A 25,809-nucleotide genomic window follows, 5' to 3' on the forward strand; every position below is an offset into this window, starting at 1 on the left:
TGGCTTTAGAGTTGAAGGATAGTTGGTAAAGATAGCCAAGCTGTTATGTGTCTTACTAAAATCCAAGCATAGGACACCAACTTCCTTTGCTGCTTCAAGAGGTGATGAAGATAAAGCTTGTACACTTATGGAATTTTGCTTGTACTCCAATAACCTTGTGGAAAGACAAGCTGGATTAGTACCATTGTCCTTATTTCAATACCATTGTCCTTATTTCAAAGGACTGAATGTCACAGAAGAGCTGCAGAAGCAAAAGACCTTAGGATGTCATCCAGTCTGACCTTGCTGCACTTGGCAGGGTCAAATACAGCACATTGCTCAGTGCCACATCAACTTGGGCTTTGAATATCATCAAGGAGGAAGACTCCACAGACTCTCCAGGATACCTCTTCCAGTGTTTGACCATCCTTACAGAAAAAAAAAAAAAAAAGTTTTATTTTACATTTAAGTGGACTTCTTTGTATTTCAGCTCATGTCCACCTCCTCTTGTCCCATAAAGACAAGAGGACACTTAAGTGTGGACACTTAAGCACTACTTAATTCCATCTTCTTTACTGACTATTCTCCCCTTCAGATAGTTATATGCTTTGATAAAATCCCCTCTTTTCTCCAGGCACAAGAGTCCCAGCTCTCTCAGCCCCTGCTTGTTTATGTAAAATGCTTCAATCCCTTAATTATGGTTGAGATTGTTTTGCAGGACCCACTCCAGTATGTTGAGTTCTCTCTTCAAGCCTAGAACTGGACCTATCAACACAAGTATATCTCAGCAGGGCTGGATAGAGGAGAAGGATCTATTCCCTAGACCTATTGTCTATGCTTTTTCTAAAGCAGGCTAGGTTGCTTTTGATGGTGTGCACTTAAAAGCTATGGAGAGCAATGTACAGTCCCCTCCCATCAATGCTATTTGACAGAATTTGGGCACCCATCTCTTGGGCTGTGTTTAATTCCTCCTGCACCTTCTGCTCATTCCTCCTTTTCTAGCACAGTCCCATAAGTACCATTGTTCCAGTTAACCTCACTAAGGATTAAGAGTCTGTTCCTGGGGAATGGCTGAAAAAGTAGCTTATAGGCAGGAATGCTGGAGGGTTCAGGAGTTACGGTGTCCATGAGATACTTTGTGGGGGGCGCTCTGGAATGCGCTACAGCATAGGGTGGCATTGTTCATAGCAAGAGTCTCTGTCCATATGTCTGCACATGTTGCTAGCATGCTGTGGGAAGGCTCAGTAATGACTCCATGAGGGAATTCTCCAGAAAGCTACTTTTCCATTCATATCTGATGAGTTTTTCTTGGTCTGTGTACTACAATGCTATTGTCTGGCAAAGCCTAAACTCTCATCAGCTGTCTCCATGATTCCAAGCCTGCATGCAGCATACGTGATCTCCTTAGCAAGGAACCCTGCTGCTTGTCAGGGCAAAACCCACTGCCAAAATTCCTTCCACCAAGTATCATACCCTTCATCTCCCTCTTTTTTTCCATTTTGCTCCCCGTCCCAAAATCTGACTTACATTAACAGCTGGAAGAGTTCATCTTCTAGAGTAGGATCAGTGTCTTTCCACCAGCAGTTTAATTTACTGTGCTGGCAAGCTGAGAGCACTTGCACACAAGGGCCTAGGAAGAACAAGCATATTCTCCCACAGTCTGCCACAAATGAATTCATAGAGCAGTACACAAAGTAATGCAACGTAACGAGCCATAAGCCAACCTGCTGAAATCCATACTCGTGCAGGACTAATCCAGCAGTAGGACTTTGCTCTAAGGCCTGCTTTACCTGCCCCAGATAAGTCTCAATTCATTGTACAATTAAAATATACTTACAAGAAATGCTGTGGAGTCAGTCTCGGGGACTGGCATCTACTCTGAGGACTTGGGTTGGCTGTGATCAAATATGTGACTTCAGCAAAGTTCAACCTGCTCCTGCATCCTCCCTATCCTGGTTTTTCTGCCTGTCTCATGGATGAGATGTCATCAGTCTCTGCTGGGTTTTTCTGCCATCATTCCCAGCAGGACTGTCTCTTCACTTATGGGAGTAGTGGAGGGCAGTCAGAAACCAAGAGTTTTCTGCCAGCCTCCTCATTGCTAGGTGGATGGCTTTTAAACTAGAGTACAACAGAAACCTTTAGCCTGTACTGCCAGTCTTGCAAGTAAATGAACAACAAAGTATGTGCTGAGATGAAATTATGTCTAGAATAGTCCAAAAAGTGCATCTTGTTCAATTTTAGTCATGTTAGGATAATGCCAGCTTTTCTTCTCCTAATATAAAAAAATTGCAAAGTTTCTATTAACATATATAGCATTAACAATTATGGCTTTTAGGCCACAAGGTACAGCCACACACATGTATAGACTCAAAATTATTTGGCTTTTGTGGACCCTGATTAGCAGCTTCTCACATGGGCATAATTGCAAATATTGTGGTGAATGAAAATGAAGGACTAAAGTCAGTCCTCAGAGTACTATGGCATCACTGATACAGGTTTATAAACGTGAAACAACAAATGTTCCCAAATACCTTTCGTGTGTTTGTTAGGCAGGATTGCTTCACACAACCTGGATGAGCTTTAAAAGTCTCTTAATAGCAGATGTACTGTGCATGGAGAGTGGAATAGCAGTGAAAGACCAACAAACTGCCTCTTTCAACAGCTATGAACTGGTAGGTCTTTATGATCTTCTTAAATCCATTTGCAATTAAGCATTTTTTTCCCCCTAGAAGGAAACACCCTTATTTGTTATCTGTCTGAAGATCAGGTTCAGTGAAGGGTAAGACTGATGATTACTCTGGGGCTGGCAATGTCCTGGAAACAACCAGCAGGAACATCTGAGCTCTGCTGGGGCAGCAGTCTCACTTCTGATCTACTGTTTTCATTCTTTGCATGCCTGAAGTGGGGTGTGGGGCAGGTGGAATAAAATAAAATTCCATTCAGGAGGCATTTTCAGCTGTAACTTTAAGCAAACCAGCCTTATCATGGCTGTGGATCAGTCCCAACCATTTTATCTCCTGGGTCAGCTGAGTAGAATGGAGTTTACAGGATGTGGCTTGTTAGAGATTTAAAATTGGACATCCTGTTTGCTTTGCATGGATGTCAGTCTGTGGTAGCACTTAAAGGCGGAGCTTTCTCAAGGGTCCTTGACTAAACTGTTGTCTTTCCTCTCTGCCCATGCACTTTCATTGCTTTGGGTGGCAAAATGCCAGATTACATCAGCTGAGAATCAGGCCCAGGCCCACTTTTTCCAGTGAGGAAAAAGAAGTGAAAATGGCAGTCAGTCCTGCTCAAGAGAAGTTAAATATAAATTCAGACTTTTTCTCTTGCATGCACAGAAATGCTGAAATTGCATTCAAGGAGGTTTTTTCATACCATCTGTTAGAGAATAAAATGCACCTGGCCCCATTCATTGTCTCTGTTAGATGTCCTTGCTTGGTTTAGCAGACTGAGCTTGCCTATTTCAATTTCTCCCATGTGTGCCAGGCAAACAAACGTGACTGGAGACTTGCAGCACTGTGGTGTTCCTGCATCACTGTTTTGTACCTGTCCCTTTGCATGGTTCTTAAATCTTGCGGGTGTCATGCTCTGGATGGCTGTCAGGTAACTTCTTGCTAGCAGAAACATTAAAAAATGTGTGGGCACACTTGGTTGGCATTATCCCTCAGTAACCAAAATACAAACAAAAAAAGATCTTCAAAATGCCAGTCAGTGATAGTGTCAGAAAACCTGTTTTTCAGTGATATCCTGAAAATCGGCATTGGAGAGAGTGTAGGGAAAGTATTTTTTCTAGACGACCATCTAACAGAATTAAAAACTCATCTCTGTGCTTCAGAGGGGAAGTATCATTGGTGGCATTTTGGGCAAGCATGCTGGTGGCTCACACCAGCACTGACCATACTAGTTTGTCAGTGGGATCTGTGACTCATGCAATAAAAGATCATTAAGCAGACTTGCTAAAAATCTGTGAGGTATTTTGCATGGTACCCTGTCTGTCTGCTGCCCAAAGGCACTTACCAACTGTAGTGTCATTTCTAAGTGCTAAATGTCAGTAATACCATACACTAAGTCCTCACATAAAAGCTTTCAAACCCATGCAACAAAACCAGTGTCTGTTTCTTTCTCTTTGGCTCTCATCCGTTTTCTTCTTTCCCCCTTTTCCCCACATTTTCTTTTCTTTTTTCTGACCACTTGTGCTTTCCATTTGAGCCACATCTTCATGTTTCACACTGTCTTGTGCAGCAAAATTTCTCTTTAGCCTCTGCACAGAGCTGGCAAGGGGATAGACTAATGCAATGAGCTGTCTTGGGTAGAAAATGTCTGCTTGCAAGGATCAAAGTTCTTCAAAGAGACAGAAAGTCAATGTTGTGTAATGTCTGAGTTCTTGGTGATCTCCTTGGCAGAGATTTGGGAAGAAGGATGAGCTCGTGATTATGAGGATTTAGTGGTTCTGGTTCAAGTGCCCTCTCCAGTGCACAATTCCTCTCAACAAGTCCCTTATAATCATCTGTATTTTAGGACAGGTATGCAGATGGGTACTTTTCAAAAGTGGATGATGAATTATGAAAATCTGACAAGGAATCATCTGGCTTGTTTAGCACCAAAATGGTCTTCAACTGGTGGATGTTTTCATCTCCTCGTTCCTCCTTTCTAAAAAACAGTGCTTTCTTGCTGTGTAGATGAGACAAAAATATTATTGGTGTTGGAACTGTGCAGACAGATCTGCACTATATGGTTGCCATAAGAGAATGTTTTGCTATATTTGGCTCTAGGGCATGGAGACACTCATGCATAACTTATTTAAGACCTAGTCTCATGAGCCTCAACTGAAATAAATGAATGGCCCTTGTATGTGAAAAATTAACATTATGTAGATTTGTTTAAAATGAATGGATTCTTTTTTGGTGATGAGAAAAGAATATATATTAAAATACCCAGGCACAAACACTTTTTAATATTTTTTCTGGCACCAGTGAGTTCTTTTTTTAGTTGATTTTGTCAGCCACATTTCCTTTCTGAATAGATGTTACATACAACAATTGGATGAACAATTGTTGAAAATTCTCAGGGGGGCATTCTTGAAGACATGCCTGCATGAGATCATGTTATGAGTGTGGCTTGGCTGTGCTTTTATTCAGTAGGTGATCTCATTCATTTAGACTACTAATAATTTTAACAGGGAATAACTGCAGCTATCCAAAAGTATAGCAAAAGAGTGATGTTGCAAGATTTCCTGTGAGTTTTGCACAGAAATATCCATTTCTTTGCTAGTTGATTTGACACAAGCTGGATGTTGCTGGTCAGATGACAAAAGTAAGTTTAATACAAGCAAATAAGATTATTCACTACAGTGACCACTTTACCAGGTTTATTGTTTTTCTCTAAATATGCTTTTTATAGGCTTCTTTTAGATTGTTAGCTTTCAGGAAAGAGACCAGGTAAACATCCACATTTCTAAAATTTCTAGCTCACTGGGGGTCTTGCTGGGGCCTCTTCATGCTATCATGATAAAAATATGAAATATGATCTAACAGATTAAGTATCCTGGGACAGGTTAGCGTATGATTACCCTTGAAATGCCTACAGAGCATTTTGTCCAGTGTTCCTCAAGAAATCCCTGACTGGACCAATTATTTTCAAGTTCAAGAAGCAGTACAGGCTCCTGGCTAGAAAACTTACTTGGGCACAATCAGTTAAAAACTTTGAACTCTCTCTCAGAGTAAAAAAATAAAAATGTTTACAGCCAGAAATAACAAGGCTGGGAAGTTAAATTAGAAGCAGGGACCGAGAAAGACTTTGGCTAATTCTGGTTTCAATCAGTGACTGCAGCAGTCATCAGGAGCAGGCACTGCTGTGGGTTTGAGAATAATGACTTTATTTTAAGTAGACAGAAGTTGTTGGCTTGACCCAATTGCTGACAACCAGTCTCCCCTAAACACCCTACATGGGGCCAGATCCTGAAGTACTCTTGTGGTTTTTATCCAAGCCTATTCTCACTGCAATCAAAACTTAAGCAGACACACACAGTATTTGGCCTACACCTATTGCAGACTCTTTTTGGTCTCTTAAAACCACCACAGAAAGATAATTCCCAGTGTCCAGTTTTCATTTTCAAGTCTCAAAACTCTTCTGCACTGTTGGCAGTGAGTTGAGAGTGGGATATAAATTACAAGTCTCTCCACTGTTAACTTCTTGCATCTCCTACACTCAAATTTCTACAGAATAATAGATTAGCAGCCTTGACCTAATGCAGTAGGAACAGCACATTTTATATGAGTTGATCCTGGCAGGGGTGGAGCAGCCTGGGAATATGCAGTCTCCTTCACAGAAAAGTAAGAAACTAGATGTTACTCAGCTTCTTGGAAGAGGAAACCATGCTGCCTTCCCTTGGGCAATCCTCCTAGTTTGGCTTTCGCAGTGCTTAGGACCAAGGTGTGCAGGCAATCACCACACTGGTAATGTGGAGGTAAGCAGCTGAAAAGGGAAGCAGCCTCAAAAGAGAGAGGCTACCAAATCCATGCACACACCCATCAGAGTATGAAAAAAAAAAAAATAACCAACACAAGGAAAGTTGAAATTGCTGCTTGACATCAAGAGGAAATCTTGAGATATATATATATATATATATACATATATATATATATATATATATATATATATATATATATATATATATATAATCTCTATGATTCAGCCTGAATTTCTAGTCATAGCATGGAGGAGTCAATCTGATTTAGGGCACTAGACTAGAATTTGGAAGGTTTGAGTTAATCAGGTTTTTTTAATGGCTTTCTAGCTTTTTGTCATCTGTTAGGGCATCTCAAGATGCCTCGGGTTCACCTTTGCTTAGATACATCCATAGGGAAGTTATTTCCTACTAGGGAGTCTGGCTATCCTATATACTAGTGAAATATGAATAGTCTCCATCGTGTGGTGTTTAATGTCTCCAAGTAACTCAGTGGGAATGAATTATTCTTTTTTCTTTAATAATGACTTCTCAGCAAACACAGAATGATTCTGAATTTTCAATTCCCACCTGATTGCTCTATTTTATTTTAATAATTTGCATCTGAGCTTCATTAGGTATCACAGTGTGATCTCTCTCTCCTAAACAGCAGTCAAGAAAATATTAGGTTTGTACAGTAAGTAGAAGTATTTTAAGACAAACTTTAATTTGAACCCATGTGGCTTCTCTTTCCATTGGCTTGAACTAGTTCATTTAGAGAAAGTAATAATCTGTTGTTATGCACAGATCTATCCTTGTGAAACTTCCTCTCTGCTCTGAAAGTGTTATTCCACAATGATAATACATCTGCCTGTCCAGATACAAGGAAAGTCTTTGTCAAATCTTGAAAACAAATTTCAGTGTTAAATGAAATTTGCCTGAGTGTCCCCAGAGATGATGTCTGCAACATATTCAGCTGTATGCTTCTAAAATCCTTCCATGGATCTAGGAGCCTGAGTCTAATGGAACTGTATTGTGCTGTAGGTGAAGGAGTTTGAAAGCAAAATATACTGAGCTGTTGGAACAAGTACTAGAGGATCTTTTAAAGACAGAGGTATTACTGCCAGCTTGATTCAAATTACTGCAGCATGCGTCCCTATGCACATTCCTTTCCAAAGGAGTACTAATTAAAGCTGGTTTTGGCTTGTTCACCCAACCCCATCTGTTTCTCTTGGTGAATGAAAATATCATAGGGCAAATTTACTTGCTTTCCGCAGCAGTACCCAGAACAGCTTTTTTTCACGTCCATCCCTCTCTGGATCAAGCTAACCTCCACCTGAGGCTGTGGTGGAAGTGATCTGGCCCTGTTCAGTTCAATTGGCTTTTATGATCAGTGGCAGCATGAGAATGTGCTGTTATCCCAGGCCTGCCAACAGCTTCAGGACTCTGCAGGTGGCACCACCACCTCCTCCCTGGTTTGCTCACACTGGACCGGACATCCTTGGAAAGTCAGGTCTTGAGGTCTGACTGTGCTCACAAGCTCCTTCTTTGGCAGCAAAAGAAGTCAGAGTGCTGCTGTTCTGGCACTAGTGCTGGACATCACCAAAAACATCCCAAATAGGAGAAAGTAGCTCCAAGAGAGGAGCTCTGCTGCTTTTAAATTTTGCTTTGAAAGTGTGACCCTAGGTAATTTCTGCCACTGCCAGCCTCAGAGGATGTCTAATCTTTTCACCTCTATATCACAAGATGAAAGACATCAATCAAGTTTGTCAATTGCATTTAAAACAGGTTGGCAAATCAAGGGAAATGGGCAAATAAAACAAATGTCTATGTGTTTTGAGTACTGTGTGCTCGTGCAGCTTCATGTGCAGGGTGCTCATGCAGCTTCTCTGAATGCCTTCTGAAGTATGACTACTAAGGAAAGGAGAATAATTAAATAAGCTATTAATATCTCAGGGAGACTCCTTGTCTCAAATGTACTTTTATCTTATAAATGGAAGGTCAATCTTAAGAGTGAAAATACATTAAAAATTAATGCTACAGAGAAACCTTGTCCCTTGCCACTACTCCAGCTGTGTTTGAAAGGTAGCACTTATTTTCTTTAATAACAGAGCTTCAAAAGAAGCATAATCAAATGAAAAGCTATGGAAATACATGGAATATTAAGGTCTAACCTGAACAATTACCATTACTTTCAGTGAGATTTCCATCATGCCAAAGGTGATTCTTGAAAAATAAACATTTGCATTATTTTAGAAAGAGAGAAAAATTCTAATTCCACTAGCAGTGCCTTTAATCATCCACCTAATATTAAAAAATATTATTTTTGGAACTTCATATGTCCTTTTGAGGATGCCATACAAAGCATGGAAGCAAAGAAACGAGAACTGATTTTCTATGATTGTTATGTTGTTATGTTAAATGTCTTGGCTCAAAGGAATTTTATAAATTATTTTTCTTCAGTGTTTTAAAATATTTTTTTTTTTTATTCCTCTCTGTGTCTTTGAAGTAACCTTTGGAGTTTAGAAAGAAAAGCTGACTGCTATACTGATTTGTTGTCCTTTTGCTTTTCATTCACAAGTCCTCTATTCATCTTCCTTCTTAAATAAATCTGGAATCAACTCAGCCAATTCCAGGCATCTAATTAAGGCACCTAAATTCAGATTATGGCTTGTCCACTTGTCTTCTACTGCTAGTTGACACAGACAGACACATTCTGGGGTTAGTCTCAAGCCACTTTAATATTTAAGTGTCCTCTGGAAGTATCCTGTCTCTCTGTCTTGACAACACAGGGTACCCAAATTGGCATTGTACATACTGTGTCTCATTTATGTACCTAAAATTAGCTACAATTAATCTAGACCTAAGAAGCTTTACAGTTTAATTTGCTGTTCCATAGTGTACTGATTGGTTGTTGGCAAAGAAATACATTCCTTTATTTTCTTAAAAAATCCCAAACAAACCAACACCAACAAAAACAAACAAAAACCAACCAAACAAACAAAAACAACAACAAAAAAATCCCTAAAAATAAAATATTTTAAAATTTTAAAAAATCCCCAGGAGTGTATGGGATGTGAGTATATATTTATATATCTAACACCCAGCTGCAGAGATAGACTTGAAAGGGCATGCATCCCCCTGAACTTTCCTCAGTGAAGCAGAATGGCAGGAGGCTCTGCTGATATCCCCCTTGACAATATACCCTGCTCCTCCATTAATATCTTTTTCCCTTATAGCATTTTCTCACCTTTAGTCACTTGTATTTTCAAGTGCAAAGCACCTGCCAGCTACAGAAACTAATAATAATAATAAAAACCCCTAGTTCTCATTTTTATTTCATTCTCTAATACAAAAATTGCTGAAAAAATCCCTTAAAATCCTAGACTGGAGATTTTTTGTAGCAGTAGTAGTAGTAGCTTAAACTCCTGCTGGAGTTCATGTGCCAACCTTCACTCTGTGGTTTTAAATCACTTACCAAGAAAAAGTCAATTTATTGACTAACCTATATTCATTTCCATGTAGTGAAAGTATGGATTACCTACTCAAGTCTTCCTCTGCACTCTCAGTGATATTGTCACAGCTGCTTAAGAGATGCTGCTGTTAAGGCATCCCAGGTCTGGGTAGCTCATATCCCCCGTGGCCCTGGCTTGGGCAGATAGGTATCATGCCAAATGATCTTGCCTTGAGAAAGAGGGAGAAATGGACTTTGAAGAGGAAGTTGTCATCTAGACCACGATGCCAACGCCCTGTGACTCCCTGGAGTCCTGCCCCTGGGTTGCATACACTTCCTTCTGCCACACCTAGACTACGAGGTCCTGGTGTAAAACCCAGCTTTGCTGACAGCAGCACAGACTCTGGTTGTGCTGAGCACCTGGTTGCATAAATTACTGGGTCTGATAATCAAAGACAGAGATGATGGGTGATGCTAGTGTTAACTGGCATGGACAGAGTAACTGGTCACTTGAACAGCAACAAAAATGCCCCTCTATTTCCCCTGAAATTTTCCTAGGAGAAAAATACATCTGTTTCTATGTAGAAATGTTGGAGAAGAATGCAATAATTTATTGGCAAGAACCCTCCCTAATACCCATATTACTGGTTTTGTATATCTGTGAAGTGTACATCATCTGTATAGCAAATATAAAACTTCTAGAAACATAAGTTTCTTCTTTTCTTGGCTACTTTTTCCTAACCCTTAGAAGTGGCCCCTCCAAAGGTAGAAACTATTGGCCTAGATACATGGAAAAATAAGTTTCTTAAAGCGTTACTTAAATCTTTTAATGTATTGTCGTATATTATCGCTGAGATGAAAACAGAACCAAAATCGAGATGGATTATTTTAGACAGCTAAGCACTTTTAAAATAATGAATTGCTTTATTTGGTAATGAACAGTTAATAAATACTTCATAATAACCATAGAATTTCCAAATGTGATTATATAGTTTGGATTTCAAAATCACATTTTTAGACTTAGATTTGGCAGTTGGGAGCTGAAATATATTTTAAATATGATGGCATTTATTTCCCTCATGTCTGTGTCACTTTACAATCTGAATGCACTCTATGTATCTTATATCATCTTGGATTATCTGTTTTAATCATAATGGGTCCAGAATTAGGATTTCAGAAACCAAACCTTTCCAGGGCTGGAAAACTTCATGATCTGAAAGAAGACAAGCTTTATACCCCAGAATCCTTTCCAGCAGTATCATGTGTACTCCACTATGAGGATTTTGTATAGTTTCATCACTGATTCTTTTCCTGCTGGCACATAATCCTTTCTCAGAGCAGTTTTCAGAATTCCCACCTTTAACTTGTCTTACCATGCATCCAACAGGCAGAGGAGGTCTTCTTCTGACACTATTTTAGTATTGTTTAGGTTCTGTAGGAATGGTAGAAAAGTGGACAAGTGTTCTCCAAAGTGATATATTACACTCTGCTGCAGTCTGGTAGGGGAGGAGTGGCATGATACCTATCAGGTATATGCCCAACTACACAGTTTTGAAAGTGTTGCTTTGCTGTCATGGTCCAGGGGCTCCACTGTTGGGAAGGATGGATAAATATAATTATTCATAAATAATACAGCCCGGATGAGAACAGTCCTCTCTGCTAGCCGGACAATGCCCTTGCCTACGGATGGGTCCAGGGGTCAAGTGGAGTGTTCCATCTCACCCCCTAAAATGTATGGCTCACCCTGCACCTGTAACCCTCCCCTAAAACATCAAGTGTCTGTAACCCCATTGGCCCAAGCCTTGTTCCAGTCCACCCTGAAGCCCCCTGATAAGGGGTCTCTGAGGGGTCAGACCTCTTCTTGGAACTTCCCCTCCTCTTGGAACTTCCCTTCTCCTAGAGCATCCTTTTGTCTCTCCCCTCCCCCATCCCCTCAAGCCCTGCCACGTGCTGTGTCTGGCAGCTCGAGGCAGGACCTTTCTCCATCCCTAATAAACCTCATTCCCCAAGAGCAGCCTTCAGAGATCTCTCTCACCTAAACCGTCCTGGAGCCCCAGCACTCCTCAGCACTCCAGCAGTGTTGACAATCTCTACCCAGCCCTCTGGGAGTGTTCCCACTCTGTCCATGGCTCAGAACCCCATTCCAACCCTCTAGGTCCATCAGTCCCTGAAGATGTGGTGCTGCAACAATGGCAGTTTCCATTTCCCCTCAGCCTTGCCTGGCCCTGGGTTCCATTGACAGAGGCCCTGCCATGGGCTGATGTCCCAGTCCATTCTCAGGCAGGGATTTGTGGCTGAACCTGGCTGCAGTCTCTGGGTCTGTCCCTCTCCTTTGCTGCAGGACTGTGGGGCTGGGCCCTTGCGATCAGGTTGGGAGAGCCTCCAAATTAGCAATTAGCATTTAACTTTCCTCACCACCATCATCTGGTGTTTGCCTTCTTTATTGCTCTTCTCTTTTAATCAAAATACTCACTGGCAAAGGAAGGTTTAAAATCTTTCATGATTCACCAGCTTGTTAAGACAAGCTGGAGTAGACTCTTTTCTGTTTATTATTCTCTTCTTGAGACACTTAGTGCAGCTCACAACATATTAGGGTATGGTTTTGGAAAAGTTAAACCACGAGCTAAACTAGAGTTGTTCTTATGGGTTGGATAAGAAGGTTAAAAAAATCCCTGGTGCATTTGTTACCTTCTTTGCAGTAACATCAAAATGGAATTTGACCCATAGAGACAATTTTCCTGCATTTGCAGCAGCAATAATATCCTTTTAGTAAATCAATAATGAAAATATATGCTACTTATGCATGAGTTATCTCCATGGAGGCATTTGTCATGTAAGTCTTTACACGAAGATGTCTTAGAAATGTAGTCTATATCAATAATTTATCCATCACTATATAAGCCAGGCCATAAGGCCATTTTATTCCAACACATTATTGCATTATCAAAATACTCTATGGAAGTTGTCCTTGTTGACAAGGCTATTCCCTGGCCTCCTTGGTTTATCAAGGTTTATCAGCACAGCATTGCCAAGAAGCATATTTTGATCCTAGTGCAAAACAGGGCTTCATTGCAGAAAAAACTTCTCAGAAGTCCCTAAAGTGCGGTGTCTCTCTGTGTCAGACAAATTGGTTGAACAACGGAGTTAGTATAGTGTGAATAAAGACACATCTTGAATTTTAGAAATTTAAGGATCTTTTACAGCATGATGAAGAGTACCTCTACTGGTGTTTGTAGGTATGTATGCCTTATGTTACTAATAGATGCCAAAATCAGTAGGTGTCAATATTGATAGCTAGTGATACATATAGATATTGAAATCAGCATTGAAACGAGTAAGTATGGATGTCTAAAAATGCCCATTAATATGGATAAGTGTCAATACCTATTGATATCTATCCTTATCATTACCTATCATTGATGGGAATCAAAATTTATAGGTTTTGAGTATCTGTTGACAACTATTGATTTCAAAATATATTTATATATGTAGGCATTGATGCTTATTAATATAAAAATCAATCTTTAAAATTATAGATATTAGACATATATATATATATATATACATAGTTATGCTTATCAATACAGGTAGGTAGTGATGAAAAAGCCTGTCAATAATGGCTGGCCTAGGTGACTATCAACAGCTATTGATACTGATGGGTAATGATAGGTAGCCATACCCATTGATATGCTACCTGCTGATAGCTATACAAATACATCAGTATTGATACTTATCCATTGTTTACAATACCAGAAGGTATCAATGACTACCAGTGGCTATAAATGTAAAGATATTGTTGCTACTGATGTTGATACACTTCAATTGCTCACTGTTTTGAATTTTCTTGATAAATATTATCAAAGTGTTTTGCTATTGATATTTAATAGTGCATATTGAGACCAAAATCAATATCCAATAAAATAGACATAGATACCCATCATGATAGATAGATGTCAAATTGAATAGGTTGATGCCTATCAACAGGTATGGATATTTGGACATATAAATTTGTATCAATACCTACTCATATCAGTAACCAGGTATCCAAGTGAATAAGTATTGAGGCCTATCATATTGCTCTAAAAAGGGGTCTATGTTGGTAGGCATCAATGCCTATTGACAGAAAAATGTCCCAATGCTTATTGAGAGGTATTACTATTATCAGTGACTAGTGATAGGTATTAATATCATAGATATAAATATTGATATATATCAGTGCCCATTAATATAGGCATTGTTTATAGGTATATAGGTATTGAGGCCTTAATGCCAAGAGGTATTGATGTCAACTGCTATCAATAGATATTCAAATCCATAGGCAGTACTAGTTATCAAGTCAACAGGTATTCGTGCCTATTGATATCAATATCCTCTAAAAGGATCTGTACCTTTCAAGATCTGTTTGTATAAATAGGTAATAACATCTAGGAACACACATTGATAGTGTTACTTATTGTGAGCTCTGAATATACATATTCCTACATACGCCTATTTATATTGAGATATATAGATATATTTTTATAAATACATATATAAACATGTATCAATATAGATATCAATATGGATAGATATAGGTACAGACCACTGTATAATTACATTGACATATAGATGTATATAAATACATATAAAACAGAGAAAACAGTACTTTATCCCAATTTCTTTAGTTAGAGTTGACACTGGAGAAAGAAGGAGTGGATTCCTTTTCACAATAACCAACATATGAGTTGCATAAAAAAGCTGTGTGTGGCCTCCAAGCAAGTTTAAAAGATATTACTTTCTTTCAGCATTTGTGGCACTAAATTCCTGATAGTATATCTTGTACTTTACATCTATGGGAAAAATCATAAGCATTTATGTTTTTAAGAGCCATCTTAGATTGTGGGAAAGAAAATCAAGGACAAAAGACCAAAATTTCCTTAACCTTCCTCAAAAATATTATACAATGGGGACTCCATTGTTGAATGCTAAATCATTCTATATGACAAAGGCAAACTCAGTCAAGAACTTCCATGGTATCTGGGTTATAGAAAATATTTGAAATTTGTAGTTGCAGAAGACAAGTAAGTTGACCAGTTCACAAAAGCCATGTGATCTCTAATTTTATAAAACAAATTAATGGCTAAAATGTAAGGATTTTCTCTCACCCTGATAGCTCAAGGAAATCAAATAGATCTACAAGCACATGACACTCACATATATTAACTTAAAAAATAGACCTGAAAAACTTGTTGTTTTGACATGAGTCTGGGGATGGGAGAGGAGTGGAGGGTGTGGAATGAAGGGGGGAAAAGTGATCTAGATAATTGTGTACGTATAAAAGGCCAAATCCTTAGGCCATAAACTAGGCACACACCCAATGATGTCAATGTGTTTGGCTTACAGGGGAAATAAAGCAACATTTTATTACATGCTAAGTGAGAATCTTTTCTTGACCAGAATGAGGGAAAAGTGCAAACAGGTGCTGGCTCAGCAGGAATGGAAACTCAAGAATAATAGCAGCTTTTCCTCAGGCTCATAAGCATCCTGAAAGACTACATTTCTGTCAGTACCTTAATAAAGCATTATCTACTACCCAATCCACCTATGTCTGGGTTTGGGGCTATCTGCAGAAGCTTTTGATTGTGAAGCTGCTTAACATTATTTCTCCATCCCTGCCTTTGCTTGTGCACAAGCTTTTGCAAAAACAACCCCCTTCAGTCAAGAAAGCTGGGGCCCCACTCTCCTCCAGCTTGTGGGGAAAGAAAGGAGTCATTATTGACACATGCAAGTGATTTGAGAAGAGACTGCCTACCCCAATAGAAAAAGACGTGGTTGTCTGGTGAATCAGGAAATGTCAGACTTTCTGAAAGGTTAATGGGAGGCTTTAGAAACACATTAAATCTAATCTTACAGCATGAATGCTGATGACTTTATGTTGAGATCCTAGAAATAAGAAAGAGCAAGAAAGAATATTTTAGGTGAAAGTAAGTTTTGACTGAGGAGCCAGGAGAGAACTTTATTGCAACATATTGCTGAATTTCTCCTCCCATATAGGGCTGGCAATCTGCCTAGTACCATATGCTAAAAAAAGGATATAATATGAGACCATTTGAACTGAAAGCAAATTTTTTTTATACTTGTTGAAGTTTGATTAAATGAATGACCTGGTCAACTCTAGAAGGGAACGAAACTGATTTCGTTCAGTTTTCTAAATGGGTTGCATAAAACTTCAGTCACTGCAGGGACTGGTAGGGGACTATATAGTGCTGTTAGCATAACCTTTCAAGTTCAGTCAGAATCATCTGTGCCTCTTCTGGTTTAGCTGAGGAATCATTGAATATAGAATTCATAAATAAGACACACTTTGCATGCTGTCTTTCCCTCTGAATTTTACACTCTCATATGCATTAACAGAAGTAAGAGCATAAAATATGGGGGCAACAAACAATGGATGTTGTCAGGTGGATTTACTTGCATAATTCACACTTTTGTACATAGCTTTTTAAGCAATGTTTTCTGTGGTATCTTCAGGTTTGAATTTTACTTTTAGGTCATTAGTCTTTTGTTTGTGACTTTCTTTCATTGCCTGGCTGCTTTGGGGAGATTTGCCTTTGGTAGTTGTTAGCTGGTTTTTACAACGTGGGCACAATTGTTTAATCCCATAATAGAAACCTGCTGTGCAGAGAGTGCTATTTTTACTGTACATACCATATCTCATAGCACAAGGCAGTTTTAGAAGGCGATACAGCTGCCATTAAATCTATACATCTCAAGGAGGGCCATGAATAGCTGCTCCTTGTATAAGGATGTGTCCTGCGGTTCTATTATCCCAGCTCAGGCTCTGAGTAACACTTTTCTTCAGCAAATCAATATCCTTACCTCTCCTTTTTTGAGTCTTTTTGCTTCTTTCACTACATTCATTGTTCCTGAAAAGAAATAGTGCCTGTGTCTCTGATGACCTGTGGGCACATGTGCTAAACTTAAATGCCAGCAGGAACACTGTGGGGCCCCATCTTTCCAGGGAAGCCAGGGTGCCAAGGGAAGAGATAAGGTGCAGGGCAGAGAGATCCATGCTGGTGCAAAGCTGGTGTCTGAACAACCTCCAGGTCAAAAGTAGCCACTGTGAATTTGGGGTTTTACTGCTGTCAGAGTAGGCAGCCAAACACCCTGGATGAGTCTGCACATTATGGCTGAGCCTCATGTGGCCCAGCAGGATGTCTGTGTGATGAGAGAGCAGCCTCTCTCTTCACAGCCTCTCTTCACACACAAAATAGATGTGTCCTGGTTCTCCCTCATCCCTTTTCAGTAGCTCCTGCTGTAAGGGGCACTTTGGGAACATGCTGTGTGCACAAGTGTGAAGTTTGTGGGGTGGGGGGCAACAACACGTACTCTGCAGGTTGCTCATTTGGTGCAAAATCTGTCCGTGTAGCTCCGCCAAATGCAAGCCACTCAGATCCTAGTGCCACTGAGGTGCTAGGGTTTCGCTCCTACTGTTCTTCTCCCAACACAACATAATTGCAACTAGATTAAACAAAACATGAGAAAACGTGCTTATGGACTAGATTTATAAATGTCTGTCTGCTCTGTTCCCACGTCAGTTTGATGAATGCTGGGCTTTAGTCCATATGTTACTTTTAAAATTAAAGAGGCAAATACAGAAAACAGTGGTCTTAAGCAAGAGCTACATTTGTTAATATATCCTGAAAAATACACTTTTTTTAGAGATTGGACATCTATATCAAAGTATAATCTCTCAGGAGCAAACATCCAAGTATCATTCACCTACAAAAACCTTGGCACATCTGTGCATTTATCAAGTCATAAAAAAAATCCTTAAGGCGGCTGTCATGTTTCCCATGAATTATCCCAACCTGCATGCACCTCAACCTGAACCCTCTGGGAGAAGGCTAAGGTGACTGTTGCTGATTTATGGAGGCAGACAGCTTGGAGTCCCTGCCAGGGAGTAAGTAAATCGTAGTGACTGTGATAAAAGGGATAAAGCACAGTCATTTTCAAATGCTCATTCATGCAATTCTTCTAGAAGGGATCTGCAGAAAGTAATGAGGGAGTTTATATTCACTCCTACTGACCTACACTTCTATTGGAAAAAGTTCCAAGGTTCCTAAGTATATGAAGATGGAAAACACCTTCAACTCCAGCTGGGTCATGGGGATGTACCTAGATTTTTCGGTGTTAGCACTACAAGGAAGACCAGAAGATTTCTGTACTCTCACACACATGCACACACATGTGCAGGAGTCACTTCTCTAGGATTAAAAACTAGAAGCCAAGAAAATTTAAATGAACACAAAACTAGTGACAAGGACTGAAAATTGATTTCTCTTTTGAAGAGATGTCCCTTATGATTCCCCTGGGTGCTGTACCCTTTGGTGGTGGGTTGCTGCTCCTAAGTGTGGTAAGGCAGCAAATTTAATAATTATTTAATATATAATGCAATATTAATACAAAATTACCACCCAGCTGTATCCACTGGGACACTAGCAATTCTGTGTTTCATGCATTACTGATTCAATGTATGTCAGTACATTTTGTTCAGCATTCTCTAGTAACAACACTATTTCTTCTTTTGAGTTAGGGTCATGGGATCATATTTAAAACTATCTATAGAAGAGATTGTAATTAAATTCAGAGATTTGATCCAATGTGTTCTATGTCCACTAACTAATGCCACCACCTCCCCCCTCCAACTATATACATGTAAATATACTTATTCATGTGTGCCTCATGTGCCTCTCTAGACTTATGTATGTGTGTGTTTGCTTGTGCATGCTAATCACTGTACATGCAGTAAACTTTCTTTGGTTATTATAAGTCATAGTTCAATATGATCTCTATGATCATAAAATCTGCACTCAGTAGATAAAGTCATGAAAATCTTATAATTATGTCAGCTTTCAAAAGATAGCCTGAGAAACTAGAAAAGTAGATGATGGTGAGCATGAAGACTCTCAGTTACACTGGGACTCCCCATGCCTAATTTAAACCCCATTATTTTGTCATAAAATCATAATTTTTGTAAGGCTCTTTTAAAATCAGATTCTTTAAAACAATAAATATGCAATAAAAACTGAGAAAGTTTTCAACACTAGAATTATGTCTACATTTTTTATATTGATATATGTGGGGATTTTCCCAGATATAAATGTGTTTGCCAGTAGAGTTGTCTCAAATCTCTCCATGTGTAATCAAAGGCCTTGAAATATTTTTTCAAGTAGTTGGAGGATAGAAAATATAATAATTTAAAAATATGAAAGCCCGTTAGAAAGCAGAACTGCATCTGTTAATGCACTCTGAGCTAAGCCACCATCACCGTACTTTTTTCCCCATATATTTCAAATCCTGTTTTCAAACTGTCCTATAATTTAGTCATTATTTACATATTAAGGTCTATTCAGACTGTGTCCCTACTCTAACTCTTAGTTAGAATCATAAAGGAAAATGAGGTGACAGTATTTCACAGTGGATCAAGTTGGCTTTTTTAATGTCATCAATGAATTTTGATTTAGCCTCCTCTAACACTAAAACAAAGCTTTAGTTTCATTTTGGAGGGGTGTGGAGATACTCAGTAGGGTGGTGATGTGTGAGCAGATTTTACCACCCCCTTTTTATTCTGTTATTACTTTCCAGTATCTCCAGGTTGCAAAATATTCCTTGAAAGCAAACACTTTATGCAAAGCAGCTGTCTAACAAAATTACTTTTACTTTCTCTTGCAGGGTGGCCTATTGAACATGATTAACTTGACTGATGGAAAGAGAAAAATAACCTGGAAACATCTGGCAAATAGTAAAGCAATGCCAAGCATGTTTTTTCCCTGTAGGATTTAATTCAGAAACATACTTAATGGATCCCTATTTACCTAAATGCAGGGGTTTGGGGGATTTGGATTTGGTTTCTCTCACCCCACTAACCGTAGCTCTGTAATACTTTATCTCATACTCCTGAATCCATTAGAAAAAATGTGCAATTACAAGGTGGGCATAGTGATGTGTTCAAAAGGTTTTTACTGTTCCAGGCTGGTTTGTTGTGCTTTGTATGCACATTTGAGTCTTGAAATATATGAAAATTAATTTCCTGTGTTCCATATGGCTAAAATGACAGTTGAAACAAAATTTAGGGACTCACACAAGTAGAAATTGTCAAATGATTTTTAAAAATTAAAGGAATATTGGTAAAATTTTTAGATTATTTAATTCAATTCACCAGGTCAAAAAAAATTGTGAAATTATCTGTGTAAAAAGGCATTCTTACTTTACTGTTTTTTCTTTTTTAAATGGAAATATTATTAAAAAAAAAAAAACAGAAAGAAAAGCACTGTGTTCACTTTAGATGTGTATTTTTTATTCAGACATTTTGTCACATAATCCACAGAAAGAGCGCACTCAACAGAATTAAGTATTTTGTATTCATTGTCTCTTACATATGTTTTCTCATGTGGTGTTATTTTGTGGAAAAAGAACAGAGAAAATTGGAGGAATGCATAACCACTGCAAACAAGTGTCAGCAAAATTCAACCACCCCAAATTAGGTTGACCTGATGTGAAACATTTTTATACTGGCTTATCTAAGTTGTAAATTTTAGACTTTAGAAAAAAGACTTCATATCAAAAATCTTAAACATTTTAGAATGAAAGTTCACTGGGATCTGAATATCTAATAACACAACAGCTCACATTAACTAAATTTCATTTAATGATACAATATCTGTTCTAATTTTAGCAAGCAGCAAAATAAGCCCATATGTGGATTTCTTTGGCAAAAATTTGTGAAAACAAAGTTTTCAGATCTAATTCCATCAACAGTCCCTGAAAAACAAGAAATGTGTCACCTTATGGATTGCTATGATCCACACAGGTCATACAGACAACATGTTTTTAAAGCATGTTTCTTCTTCTGCACCAATAGGTTAAAGGTAGCACCCACAGACATGTCCATGGATTTGTGGCCCTCATTATATGCACCAACCCCTTTTCTTCAGCTGGAGTGTTAAAATTGCCTGATGTTTTGATATTTTAAGCACAGAGCTTTACTAGAACCTACAAAATATGTACCTTGGCATGTCTACTGGCTTTTCTTCAGAGGCTTCCTTTGTGTTCTTCTGAATGCCTCGGAGGACTAAAGGGTATGTGACCACTTCTTCAACATGTGCCACGACTCCAATTGGCAATGCTCTGAGCCATTTGCAGTGAGTTCATTTCAACTCTCTCCCTCTCCATTTTCAGGCATTGCATGAACTATTAGCAAGATTACAGGGATATTATCTCCAGATGCACTCTGGTTGCTCACACGCTGTACGGAACGGAAGCAAGAATACCAGCAGCACAGAATATCAGTGAATTTGTGACAGCTTCTGATAAGGCACCAGACTGAAGTGAAGGTTGAACTGACAGTGCAGAGTCTCTTCCACCATTTATCCTGAAGTGTCTGAATGACTTTTGCTCAGCCTCTAACCCAACAAAACTGTTGATTTCAAACAATACTTCTCATCTCACTTTTCATCTTGATTGAAGTAACAAGTAGGCCTTTCCAGATCAAGGATCCTAATTGTAGCATTACTTCCCTAAGGGTATGTGTAAAATTGATTTTATGGCTGCCTTTCTGTCCATATCTGTGACCTCTCTCTCTTTAACTCCTTCCTTGCATATTTTTCTTCATTTTGCTTAGGATTTTTGTTTGCTAGCATCCTCATTTTATTAGTTTATTTGTTCTTTTTTTTTTCTCTATTTTATGATGAATCCAAACATTTGTAATGGCAGATGCTTTTTGGCGAATTTACATAAGTTGAGCAAATGCTCCACAGGCTATTGTGTTGAGTTCTCTGAGTTTTATCTGTCCTTCAAGCAGCAAATTGCTCACCACCTTCTTAGGGATAAAAATGTGATCTTTCCTATATTTGTCAACTTGTGTCCATTATTAAATTGTTATAGGTATCTAGGTAAAGAAATAATGGAATCTGTGAATCACGGAACATGTGAATTACCTTTGAGAAAAGTTGTATGGGGAATTTCTGACAGGATACATTAGATAACAGTCCATTTTGAAATACAGGTTAAGTGACTGATGACTGTTAGGGATGTAGTTGTAATGGAAACATTTTAAGTCTGGAATGGAAACATTTTAAGTCACAGTCTCTCTACTGTTCAAGTGCTGACATCTAGCTTGGTGCTATACAGAAGGTCCCAGCCTCAAGCAACAGATATCCTTGAATTAAGCCAAAAGGGTCTACACAATTCATATCAAATTACAAAGGCTCTCTCACAGTATAGATCAGAAATGACTTTTATATATAGACTTTTGTTTATATGTTTGTCTAATGTAAGAAAATGGAGAGCACAGCCAGCAGCCAGCAGTGGCCATGAGAATGGAGGTGTGAAGGAATACTCCTGCCCTGCTGAGTTTCATTCAGTTTTAGGAAGGAGGCAAATGCAGTCCAGTGTCTGTGTCTACATTTCACCAAGAGTAGAGATCATGCACAGCGTCACTGTAACACCACCACATGAACCCTAGAAGCATTTTCTTTATTTCCCAGAGATGTAACCCAAACCTAGGGACACACCATTGCCTTCCTGAGGTGTTACTACAGATTTCAGCCTTTCTTGCATGAACTGGATATGTAATGCTGAGTATGCTCACTTTTGCTCTAGGAATATATACAATAACATAAAATAATTTTGTTTGGGCTTTAAAGTAGTTTTAAGAATAAAATTAAATGTTTGTAGGACTTACTTGATTGTCTTTTTAAACCCTCTGCATATTTGAAATTTCTACTAGTATGCAAAGGGTAAGTAACACTTCTTTCCCAACATTTTCCCTGTCTCAAATGGCATTGAAATTTAGGCAACAACATGCGTAGCACATGATTAATGAAGCTGTGCACTGAGGACAGGACATCTGTGGGATCACACAGAGCTATGTGTACATATTGCTCAATGTTCAAGAAACTCCACAAATTGATAATTTCTTAAATTAATTTACTTTCCCTGTGTAATGTTAATGTAACCTTCAGTTTGAAAAGTGCACAGATTTGCTAGCAAGTAAAACAGGCAGGTAGTCAAATCCCTAGAGAATTACTTAGGTTTGCAGCTCACCACTTTGTCCTTTACAAAGGATATTAATATTTCTCAGGAGTTCTTAAATGAAACTAATCTTGAAAAAAAAAATCCATTTTTTAGGCCATTTACAACTGAGTATAATACAGAAAATGTCTAGCATAAGTGTCACAGCAATAATGATATCTGTTCTGTAAGGAGATACACAAAAATTGGGAACAGTCCAGACAAAAGTGTTTTCTCTGATCCAGCCAATGAAAAGCACAGAAAAAAAAAAGTTGGAATCATTCTCAATTCAGTGATTTCTAAGAAAATTCAAATTTATCTTTGCTAGTATCTCTGAGCCATTGAACTAGAACTAGAAAAGTTGTTGTAGACCTGAGCATACCTGGCTGAACTTTGGCCCTTACCACTAACCAAAAAGGGAGTCTCCTGTCCTAAAAGAAGAGTAAAGAACATTTTACATAAAATATAGGTCAAGTGGGATTAGGCTGACAAGTTGCCATGACTGCAGAGGTGCTACCCTTTTTACACCAAAGAGAATGAATTGCTTTGCAGGGTGAGAAGAATCTCTCTAATGAAGGCTATTATTCTGGAGGCTATTATTCCATGTTGAGACAAAAGGGAAGGTGGTGCACCTGACTAGTGACTGACTAGTCCTGACTAACACCTGACTTAGTGCTGTCTTCCAAAACTTTAAAGGGTCAGAGCTCTTCTTGTCACTACATCTAACTCAAAGACTTAAGGTAGTGCATATAAGTTAGGGCCTAAAGCCACATTAAATAGGAAAATGTGTCTGTTTGAATCAGAGGGAGAAATTATGGCATTCAGCAGTTCCAGTGACTGCTCGTATTTGATAACTGAGACTCTGATAATATATATATATAGTTAATCAGGAGTGCATTTTTAATAAATTAGTGGGAAGAAGAAGATAACAGAGTGGTGGTTTAGTGTAGACCACACAAGTTTTCAAGCTTTCTTTGCTTGAGGCATTGGGATGGAGTCAGAATTATGACATAGAACTTGAAGTTGTTTGGCTCTGAGTACCTTAGAGCACTTCTGTTGCTGCATAATGATGGCTACCTAACTCTCTTTTTCACTCATTTGGTCAGATCACATAATTACACTTTAATGTTTTAGTTATCATAACTAATTAATGTAGAATTTAGGAGGAAGAATCAATGAAAACCAATTTTCCTTGCAGGAGATGCAATCCTCTTCTTGCATGCACTCAAAATCCAAACATTAACCCCTGCTTCAATTCATCAGTGCCACCAGGCTCTCTCTGTGAAACCAGTTATGGGTGCAGAGAATTTCCAGTGGGTAGAATCTATTCATTTTGCATTTGCCTAGTAAAAAAAAGTGTAAAATAGAAAGTGTGGCATTTTCTGGTTTACAGCTCTGGATAGGCTCCATTTGGGAGGAATTTTTTCAAAACATAACCAAATCTGGGTTTTAATGGATGTCATCAACACACTTGATTTTTTCAAAAATGGTAGATGCATGAAAATGTTACAAGGCTTAGAGAACTGATGAAAAAAACATTCAAGTCACACTCAATTTCAGCAAGGCCTAACTTTGGGGCGTGTAGTCAGTGTCATGTTTGACCTTGACACTTCACGTCTGCAACCATTGCAGGCCTGCAGATCACAATCCTATATGGAGCCATAGGAAGCCATCAGAAAATAAATCTGGTTTCCCTAAGAATATCAATATTTAGTGAGTTCTTACATAGTGTACTGAAATATATGTATGATATACATAAAATCTGGAAACTGCTACAGTGGGAGAATCACAAGGCCACACTGATATACTGTACAATGTAGAAAAAAAGTATGTTACCTAATGAAAATGTGCACCTCACATAAAAACCAGCAGGATATACTGAAATATTTATAAAACCACCACATATTTGGTGTATTATATTCTGGAATCCACTGTGTACCTGATTATGAAATGTCTTTGTCAAAATAGTTCAATATACAAGGAATACAATGCCATAAATCTGGCTTCCTTTACCATGAGATGAAGCTTTTACATGGTGGAGTTGTAACACTCATCAGTCAATTATCATTCTAAATCTCTCTTCTGCTTTTCCTTTTGTGCTGAGACATCGCAAGTTACTTGACAACTTTCCACAGTACTTCTGTTTTCCATCTAAGTCTGTTGGTAATACTTTAAGAACTAAAATTTACTATAAATAAAAGCAAATCATAGGTAATTATTTGCTACTGTTGCATACTAAAGAAAAATTTCCTTCACCTCTGAAAGAGTTTCACAGGTTTTAGTACACTGAAGACAATGACAGAACTTTCATTATAAACCAGAGCCAAATAAATGAAACTAAAATAAAAATCCCAGAAGGTCAGCAGTTTTTAAAATAACTGGGGTAATTTGGCAGCAAAACTAAGTTATGAAGAAGACTTGTGGCTAGATTGTGTCCAAATGAAATCCTTCTAAATTGCCTCCTGGTGGGTAGCTAGGGTCAATAACCACTTCTGAATATCTTGGTCAAACGTCTTGTGGGCAAACCAGAAAAGACTAGGACAAAACTGTAATTGTCCATGACTCAACTAACATAATGGGAAATGACTGAAGTTAGAGAATTTCACATTTTACTGATGTTGCAACAGTTTCCCAAATTGTTTTGTAAAAAGTAAACACATTTTTCAAAGTGATTTGATAACATCTTCTGCACTAGCAATGGAATGATGACAATTGCAGAAAAGAAAGGAAAAAAAACCCAAAACACTTCCCTGAAAAATAAACATTTATTGAAAATCTAGCAATACATCAAATTCATGGAGACCTAATTCATTATCAAGAGAGAATTCAAATAGAATGTGTATGTTGAGTTAATATGTGATAGAATTCTAGGATTCCT

The 25,809-nt window shown here is 38.4% G+C and overlaps 1 long non-coding RNA gene across 1 annotated transcript; it reads left to right on the forward strand.

The window, feature by feature from the left end:
* Positions 1-3,535: 3,535 nt before the first annotated feature.
* Positions 3,536-20,877, forward strand: LOC110483455 (uncharacterized). Its single transcript, XR_002467573.1, has 3 exons — positions 3,536-3,582; positions 19,593-19,662; positions 20,782-20,877. It is a non-coding gene; the product is annotated as an uncharacterized LOC110483455 (long non-coding RNA).
* The last annotated feature ends 4,932 nt before the right edge of the window (positions 20,878-25,809 follow it).

This window comes from Lonchura striata, chromosome 1 (assembly GCF_046129695.1).
Source record: "Lonchura striata isolate bLonStr1 chromosome 1, bLonStr1.mat, whole genome shotgun sequence".
NCBI classification, from domain to species: Eukaryota; Metazoa; Chordata; class Aves; order Passeriformes; family Estrildidae; genus Lonchura; species Lonchura striata.